The sequence below is a fragment of the Pipra filicauda genome, unplaced genomic scaffold (genome assembly GCF_003945595.2).
Source record: "Pipra filicauda isolate LSUMZ 115617 unplaced genomic scaffold, ASM394559v2 scaffold458_size729537_pilon, whole genome shotgun sequence".
NCBI lineage: Eukaryota > Metazoa > Chordata > Aves > Passeriformes > Pipridae > Pipra > Pipra filicauda.
The window spans coordinates 330,603-340,565 of record NW_024104596.1 but is presented as its reverse complement, the minus strand read 5'-3'; positions in this window follow the sequence as shown (position 1 = coordinate 340,565).

Here is a 9,963-nt window from a genome sequence, read left to right as displayed (position 1 = left end):
CAAATGATCACTAAAAGGCTGTTGAGCTCTTTATTAACCACGTGAAACAACCCTCCCAACATGCAGTGCTTGAATTGTTCTAGCAATTAGGTGCTTTCAGCTACTATTCAGTGAGTTTAGATCAGCTGAGTTCCCTGCGCTGTTGGGAACAATTATATATTGCCCATTTTCACGGACTCCAGAATCATCTTTCTTACAACACAGGATTTTCCTGAGAAAGTCAGAAGACAAAGAAGAGATAGCAGGAAGAGATGCTCCTGAGCAAGGTCTTCAGCGCTCATCTGTGTTTAAAAATCTGGCCAGAAAAAGGGGTGTTAATAACAATTCACAATGTGCTGAACTTCATCAGAGGCTATAAGCACATCAGGACAGAGAAGGAGGTAAATCTGCAGAGAAGGTCCATGCAGTGGAAGAGGAGATTAGAGGCAAATGACATCAGCAGGCAGGTTTGTGGCAGAGGCCAGAGGGGAGCCAAAACTGGAGAGCTGGAGGCCTCCAGCATCACCAGGTGGGAAGTGAGAGACTAGATGTTACAATGGGAGTTTGAAAAAGTAGAAAAAGAGGGTGACGGATGGCAGAGCAGGGAGGAGGGTTGCACCTTAGACTTGACTTGCAATCAAGAAGAATTCTTACTGGGGATCCCAGACGAAGGAAAATAATAGCTGATATGTGCCATGGGGAGCTCCATCCAATCACACAGTCTGTTGACAGAAGGAAACCACAACCTAGAATTACCCTCTGTTTAGTCTAAGTCAGCTGCCAGTATGCACATACACCACATGAAAGGCGAAACCTGAACGTGTTCCCAGAATGTCTTCCTGAAAAAGCCATCTGCTGCCCAAGCTAATGTTAGCATCCTCCACATCACAATGAGTTTTGAAAGCATAAATTCCATTTTTCCAAGCAAGATAACATCCTCATCTCAGCAACAAGCCTGCCAAGTACAATCAAGGGCCTGGTTTCTTCACAGAGGCTGTTACCTTCAGGCTCACACAGGAAGATCAGGTACAGGAGGGGTTTGCACGTAGCCAACACATCCCATCACTCTTGTGAGCTTGTGAAGGGCTGTGGACTTGCCCCACAGCTTCAGAGAAAAGAGGGACTGCTAGTGGTCAGCACAGAGGAAGGAAGATCCACCAGCAAGCTGGATGGGCTGTAGGAGGGAGACCTGTTTTGCTTCTTGGCTTGCAGGAGGAGCTGATGGAGCTGGGACATCCAAAAAATCTAAAAAGTGTCTGGTCAAGGTTGAAGGTCCAACAAGAGAGGGCCTTCTCTTAGCCCTAGATGCAACTGTACATGGTTGTCTCTCACCTGAGTGGGTAGAAAATCTTCCCTTTCCTCAAAAGCATCTTTTAACAAACCCCAAAGGAGTTTGCAGATTTGTTACCCTCAGAAAAAGGGTGTCTTCTCACTAGTTTTTCCAAAAATATTTTACAATATTTGATTGCGTTTTATTCACCTAGATGGTCATCATCATGGCTACGCTTCGCGAACGAAGATTTGGGGAGGGCTCTACCCACGTTTGTTGCAAGTGTGTTGGTGGCTAAAAAGGCCAATACGAGATAGGCATGTCTGGTTGCTAAAGGCACAGCAGAAAGACTCCTTAGGTGGTATATTCAGCAAGGCACGATTCTTTCTGCGTTGTCTTTTCTCCTCAAGGGTGATCCTACGTGCTTTCTCAAAAGCATCAGCAGCGTTATTTATAGATGGTGTGTCTCCAGGTCTCCCGATTGGAGGCCAGAGTAGACAAGTTATGGTTGTCAATATGGCCAAGGCTGAGATGTTTTTCAGGGAGTCCTTGTATCTTTTCTTCGGGACTCCTCTCTTGCGGCAGCCGGTGGCAAGATCTTAGGGAGGCGGTGGTCCTTCATCCTGGAGACGTGCCCTGCCCAGCACAGCTGTGTTCTCAGCAACATGGCCTCCATACTTGTGACTGCTGCTTGTTCTAGAACAGACATGTTGGTCACATAATCTGACCAGTGGATGTTTAGGATTGAACGGAGACAGCGTTGATGGAAGAGTTCTAGGAGTCGCAGGTGGTGGTGGTAGATGACCCATGATTCAGATCCATATAAGAGAGTAGACAGCACTATGGCTCTGTAAACCCTGATCTTTGTACTTTTCTTCAGGTGTTTATTTCACCAAACTCTTTTATGAAGCTTTCCGAAGGCACTGTATACCTTTGCTAACCTGTTGTCTATCTCTCCATCAGTCTCACTCTCCGAGGAGATGAGGCTACCAGAGTAATTAAACTGCTGGACTTATTTGAGTTCTGATTTACCAATGGTGATGTGGGGATGATGGGGGACTTCCTGAGGTGCCGGTTGATAGAGAACTTCTGTCCTCTTTAAGCTGACTTCCAGCCCAAAGAGCTCAGCAGCATCTGCAAAGCAGGATGTTAAACGCTGCAGAGCTGCTTCTGTGTGGGCAACAAGGGCGGCGTCATCAGCATAAAGCAGCTCCTGGACAAGATGGTTTAAGGTCTTGGTGTGGGCCTTCAGTCACCTTAGATTGAATAGGCTTCCATCAGTACGGTATCGAATGTAGGTACCGTCCTGATCATCGAGGTCTGCCATGATCCTTTGGAGCATCATGCTTGAAGGCTTTACTCACCTAGATGGTAAATTTGAATTTATGGTACCTCACCAGATTCAAAGATATGTCATACCAAAAAAAAAAAAAAAAGGTGTGATTTTCATCCACAAAGGTGGATGAAAAGAGCAAATATTTAACCCTAAGCATTTCCCCTCTTGATATAATTATTTATGGACACTTATCAAGAGGACAGATTAAAATCTGAGCAGTTTAGGGACCAAGAGGTGGATGGCTCTTGTGGTAGGCTGAGCTTGACTGCCTACCAGGTGTCCACCAAGCTGGTCCATTGCTTCAACAGGACAGGGGAAGAAAATAAGGCAAAAAGCTTGGGGGTCATGATAAGGACAGGGAGATGACTTATCAACTACCATCATGGGCAAAACACACTCACCTTGGAAAAATTAATTTAAATTATTGTCAATCAAACAGAGTAGGATAATAGAAAACAAGAACAAAACTAAAACCAACCTCCTCCCAGCCCTACCTTCTTCTCAGGTTCCACTTGACTCCCAATCAGGGCAGTCCCTGGTGTCTTATTACAGAAGCCACCACTGTAGATGCCCCAACCTTTATGAAAAACTGGCCACATAAACCTAATTCTCTCCTAATGCCCAGAAATTGATTCACATCTTCAATAACCATCAGCAAGACTGATGGTTATATATCAGGTTATATAACCATATATATATATGGTTATATATATATATATATATATATATCAGGAACCCTGATATCTAACCCATAAAGTAACAAATTTGTGTTATTATCAAAAGTTTGCACAATATGAAGCTGCTGGAAAGAAACAAATAGTTTGCAGAAGGAACAGATTTCTGCTCTCCCCTGGGCCCAAATATGTCTTGAAAATCATTAGAGAAAAATGGATCTTTTCGCTCTACAACACATCATGTCAGATCAATATTCCTTGTTTAGGGCATGTTATTCTTGGCCTGGTATTTGTTGCCTAGTTCTGAGGTGAGTTAAGTGTCCTTTCCTTCAAAAGGGCAGATGTTCAGTGCATTTTAGGGGGCTGAACCAGTTTTATGGTTTGTTTAGCTTGTCAGGATCCAGCTCCATGATATAGATAGTCCCTTTTAGTTTTACATTCTTTTCTGGTAAAAAGGAAGGGGAAGTCTTTAGTCTAAGGCCATGGACAAGAACCTAAGTTACCACAATTTATTTTCATGTTATGACAGAATTTTCCAAAACCACATCATTTCCTCTGCTTCCTAGACCAGTTCTCATTCTAACAAATGGGGATATTAAAACCTTTTTCTGCTCCAACAGGAAATCACAACTTGTTTGTCTCTTAGATTGTAAGATTTTTTTGGCGAAGGGTTTGTGCTCTGTTTATACTACAGCAAACACTACAAAAATACTTGTGTGACATTACTTCTTCATGCTATTGTCATGTAAAAAAAAGATTAGTGTTTTGTTCCAATTCTTTATTCCATCCTCTAATTAGTCTCTTTGAAAGAGCATAATTGACAAAGGATTAATAATGGACTTTTGCTCAAATTATAACTACTGTTGGTGAAAAGAAACACTAGCTTTAAAATAATTGAAATACTTCATTAACAAGAGAAATCCCCTTGTGCAACTTACCCTCCATGAAAGGGACCTTGAAATGGTGATAGGAGACATTTATACATAGTTTTAAGCCCTTGTCTACCACTGGAATATAAACAGGAATTAGGGTTTAGGAATTTTGAATGCAAGTTTGTACAACTCTTCCTGCTTTGAGAGACTCAAAGTCTAAATATTATAGATAGTGAACGTTATCCATGACAAAGTAAAGTTAGTCAAGAGGTGACTATCCGTACCTTTTAAAAAAAGAAATCCTAGTCTGCAATTGGACACAGCTTGGGCTAACAAAAGCTGTGCTGGAAAACTGCTGTTGAAGAAACAAACAGGATTCCTCTCTGCTCAGAGACAGCTGAAGACAGTCTGGAAAACTTTGTGCAGAGCAAAACAGTCCAGCAATGAAACAGCTGTACAGACAGGTTATTTAGGAACCATCAAATTAGATGTTCAAATTAGATATGGATCTGAGCCACAAAGTTTGGATCAGTATTAAGACATGCTGCAAATAAGTTTTCAGTCTGGCCTACCCTGGGACTGGGCAGTGTTCAGATCCTGTTGTCTCCAAGGCTCATGCTCAGTTTGGATCTGAGAGGTTGGCTTACACCCAGCTCCACAGGATCAGACTGAATAAAGCAAGTACCTCACTTCATCCTCTGCTTTGAGTTCTGTGTGGAAAAGGAGTGTCAGCAAGGGTAGTAGCTACAGATAACCCCAAAGACAGAAAAAAATTAGGAAGCAAGCTTGTGCCATGACTCTCTCTTTTTGTGTTTCCCCTTTTCCATCATTAGCTTTTGGATTAAATTAGACATCTACAAAAAAATAAGTATAATGTCCATGTTTGAAATACTTTAGCTTGGTAAAAAGGCAAACCACCTTCGTATGCATAAGAACCAGCCATAAAATGGAGTTCTTGTTATTTGCAGAAATTATGACTGAAACACAGAATTAGTAAACTCTCATAAAGCAGAAACTCACCTGAGTGCTGAAGAGCTACTTGCCTGTATTATACCCTTGCTCTTTCAATTACAGCATTTGCTACTGCTCATTTCAGGATGGAGATCTTTGAAATTAAATGTGAATGTTTTAATTGAGAAAACTTGGAAGCTCAGCTTTCTCAAGGTTCCCCTTCTGCATGAAAAGCAAAATGGTCACCTCTTCCCTGAGCGGAATAACCACCTGCAAGCACAGCACTTTTCTATTGCTGACTGGTGGGGGTACATGAACATTCTTCTACTTGAATGCAGAGTATTTAATCACAGAGTTTGCTCTCCAGGATGACACTGAGGAGAGGGTCTACTTTTTTCCACAGGCAAAGGCAAAAAAATCTGCAGCAGATGACTGAAGTCCTCTGTTCCAGGTGAAGGGAGAGCCATGAAAAGAGACTCCTTCATGCCTGCAATCAGAAAGAAGTGCCAGCAGATCCTGTTGGTTACAAGCACACCTGTAATACCAACACCAGTATTAAGCTCTGAACTCACACCTCCTGCAGTGGAAAGCATGATTTTCAGATGTTTTCAAAACCACTCAGATGCCAAAGGATGCCAACAGGACCCCTGAGACTTTAAAAATCTCACACTGCCATCAGGAAAGTTGAAAGGCAAGGAGGCTGCCAAGGAATCAGTGCATTTGCTTACTTTTGCCATCTTGTGTATACCCAGCATATTCATTCAGAAAGCCTTGTTCTTTATTCCTCTCTTCTGTCTCACTCTAAGGCTCTCCCAGACTGCACAGCGTCCCTGGGAACAGTCTACTGACTCAGCGACAGCATCCATTTGATATAAATTAATGGGGAAAAAAATAGCATCTCCTTGTCAGCTTTCCAATTAAATTACATGGAAAGAAATCTAAGTTACAGCATGAATCCCTGCAGAATGAGGTCCTAATTGCTAAACATGCACTTTAAATGGATTAAATAACAACATACATTTAATCTGATGGTAAGAATATAATTATCCTTTTGTTAGTTGCAATGGGATATGATATCTACATATGATCACATGTCCTTCCTGCTTTTGGCTAACAGGACAGAGGTTCAGCCAGTTCCTCAGAGAAGGATCAGGCACATTTGACTTTGCTGACCCCCAGAAAGTTTTTTTCTGTTACTGTGCTGAAAAGCACAAGTCCTGTTTGTAACCTGCATCCCTTCAGAACAGATCATATAGGTTGATGAAGCTAAGCACAAGGATATTAATTTGATGGCCTGATGGATCATGTTTGGTCCCAACTGGAGCCTAGCAGACAACTCCCTTGCTTCTCCCTTCTGGGCAGGGACTGCGTCCCAGCCTTGCTGTACATGAGCCTGGGCTTCCTCACCAACAACCATGATAATGCCTCCTACATACAGTAGTCCACTTCCTAACAACTCCAGCATACCCAGTGTTTGCCATCTGCTTACTGGGAGCAATCCTTTGAAGGAAGGTGGAAGAGGAGCTTAGAGGAGCAGCTGAGGAATAGGAGAAGCAAACATCATTCTCTAACTTATTTTCCAAGAGGAGACTCCTATAGCATCAGCAGGAAATACTCTGCAGCTGCAGCAAAATGGCTCAAAGATCTTACATCTTTCTGCAAGCAACATGCTTTTAGTGCTGGGTATTTATTTATCTATGAGAAACCAAATCCTTTCTATTTCTTTACTCAAATCACGTGATTTCAACAATCACATGCCTAAGGCCCAGAAGAATCCAAGCAGAGGAAAACATTTTTTTCTGGAAATGACACATCAAAGACATTGCTTTACAGAGCTTGCCTGCTAATTATCTATTGGTTCTTACAGACCAAAACTACCATTTCTTTTACTGCAGCTTCTCTGCTGGAAGTCTTCACTGACTTCAGTTTAAATGATTCCACAAAGACTTGAAGCAACATTTGGCTCAGTAGCTTAATATGGTTTCTTCCAGTCACAGAGAAAAGTTAAAATTTCAGTCCAACATTTTCAGCACAAATGAAATTAATTTGAGGTATTGCTGGTAAATATCTCTCTCTCTTTAAACACTACTGAGAGCACAACAGAACAGCTGCAGAGAGACACATCTCAGATTTGGAAGTCATGCATGTACAGTTGGCTAGACTGAGCTAAGCTCTTTATTAATAGAAGTGTAAACTCTACAGAGAATTCAAGAATCAAGCTGAGGCATATTTGCTGTTACACCAAATATTCTAAGAGGCAAATTATTTGAAAGGAAAAGCATGTCTCTTCTCATTCGAGCAGCTGACATAATTTTTTCCTTAGCATCCTAGCTGAAATGAATCAATTGGAGTTCCTGATAGATTATTTTAGGATAAATGCATTTTATGAACAATGTAAGAATAAGTGTTCACACAACTAACTTTTAGGAAACATTTCTTTGTAGGATACTAAAATAGCAAAAAAATTTTAACACAAAAATATTTTACCTGTCAGTTCTCATCAGAGAAACCAGGAGTTCAGTAGAATTTTATATTGAATTGATAGTAAAAGTACTGTAACTTATATTACTATAACACAAAATGAATGTGAAAGAGGTAAGACTTATGCTTCTGAAGCTTTTGTCAAAATGGATTAAGACGAGACTTTCATTAGGGACAGATTACCCCCTTCCTGCTCACCATGGGATTTCCTGTTTTTTCCTTCAGGAGTCAAGACACTGAACTAGAGAGGGAACAGATCTGACCTGGTCAATTCCCACATTCTTCTAGAACAAAATAGACCTCAAAGGCAGCAAAAGGAAAATCAGTAGTGGTACCTGATACTTAGATGCACACTCCATCTGTTGCTACACAATAGACTGCATTGCATGAGAAATTATTTTATTTTGTTTATTTTTTGAACCTTATTTTTTCTCTTTTTTTTTTTCCAAATTGACAGAACTTTGGATTGTACTCCTCCACTTGTAAGAAGTGAAAATACTGGCTCAATCACAAAAGCAAAGCAAAACCAAAAACCCACCACACTGACACTATTTTGTTAGGTGTTTCACTTCCTTAGTAGCATATTGTGTGAGTGCTAGAGAAAAGGAATTGTAGGATCCATGTCAGAATGAATTAAATAGTTTAGGCCAAGATGAAATACAGTTTGATATCTTCTCCTATGTGATAGTCGTTTTCTACATCTAAGGGTTGTTCTGTGCTGACCTCTGCTAATAATGCCTGCAAACCCACAGAGAAAGTCTGATAAAATTCATTCTGATTCTGCTAAGAGATCAGTGCCTCAGGTACATTATATGTCACTGAGCATACATTTAGATGCTCCTTTATTTGCTCATACATTTAGATTTGCCTTTTGGTCAAAAATGATTAGATATAAGACAGACAAAAATGCTGGTCAGAGAAGAGTTGTGAGTCAGTGTGAATCCCCTCAAAGTAGTTCACACTTCATCAAAAACATGGGCTTGCAAACAGTCAGAGCCAAGCTGGAGAAAGCAAAGGTTTAGAGAACACCAAAGAAGTAGGAATGGGGAAATAGGCCTGTGAGGGAGATCTGGAGGTCTCTGGTTCAGACTTTTGCCAAAAGCAGGATTACTGCTGACACCAGACCAGGTCAGTCATGGATTTGTAATCTTGATACTTTGGAGCCAGACAGCTGGCCTTCTTGGTGGAAAAGTCCTGTGTTATCAGAAAAATACTGAAAGGAAGACTTCGGGGTGAGGAAAAGTGGAGAAACACAGGCCAGCTTTCACTGAATTGAACATATGCAACTGTATTCAGATACTTTTCTGAAGCCTGAAGACTGACTATACGTTCTTGCTGTGTAAGTTCACATTAAGTCCTCTGTGCAGCATCAGTTTCCAAGATAACTGGGCCACGAGTATCAACATTTCGCATAGTCCCTATCACTTCTCAAAGAGTGGACTTTCCTCTGGAAACTCTACATATCCAGATTTATATGGGACCCTGCCAATCGTCAGTGTTGGTCTCAAAGTCACGGGGTAACCTCACGTGCCCAGCTCTTCTCCAGGGAGGTTTGCAAGGGAGGGAGATATGGGTCTGCCTTCCCATAGCAACTCCTGTAAAGCCTTTGCCCTGGTGTGAATACGAAGGCAAGGTCTTTGCATGGGGAGCGTTCAGGCACTGCACCTCTGGCCGGAAAGAAAATGCCAGCAGTCAGAGAGCAATAACGTAGCAAACATTTACTCAGACTTCATAAGCAAAAGAAGGACAATGAGCCCAGGAATACAGAATGTGCAGAACAACAGTTGTTCCACAGCACGAGTGCTCCCTGTGAAGCTCAGGGCTCTCAGCTGAAAGAAAGGAAACTGTCCACTGAGGCAGAGTAGTAATGTGAGTGAAGGATAATGGTGACAACTATTTCCCTTACCTCTTCCCTCCCACTCCTGTGTTGTAATTCAGTTCAGCACAGGAATCTCAATACAGGTGCCCCAGTACCTGAAGGGAACTTAGAGGAAAGATAGGGCAAGACTACTTATAAGAGAATGTGGTGACAGGACAAGGGTGAATGGGTTCAAATTGAAAGATAGTATGTTTATATCAGATGTCAGGAAAAAATTCTATACTTTGAGGGTGGTGAGGCACTGGAACTGGTTGTCCAGGGAAACTGTGGATGCCCCATCCCTGGAAGTGTTCAAGGCAGCTTGGACAGGGCTCTCAACACTGTGGTCTAGTTGACCAACCCCCCTGGCCAAGGGGTTCAAAACAGATGATCTTTAAGGTCCCTTCCAACCGAAAGCATTCTGTGATTCTATGATCCAGTCACATCCAGTCTGATACCTAAAACTGGGGAGACTGAGGATTTTGTTTCAACTCACACAATCCTACCACTGAGGTGGATGGGATAATGCAACTTCAATAATA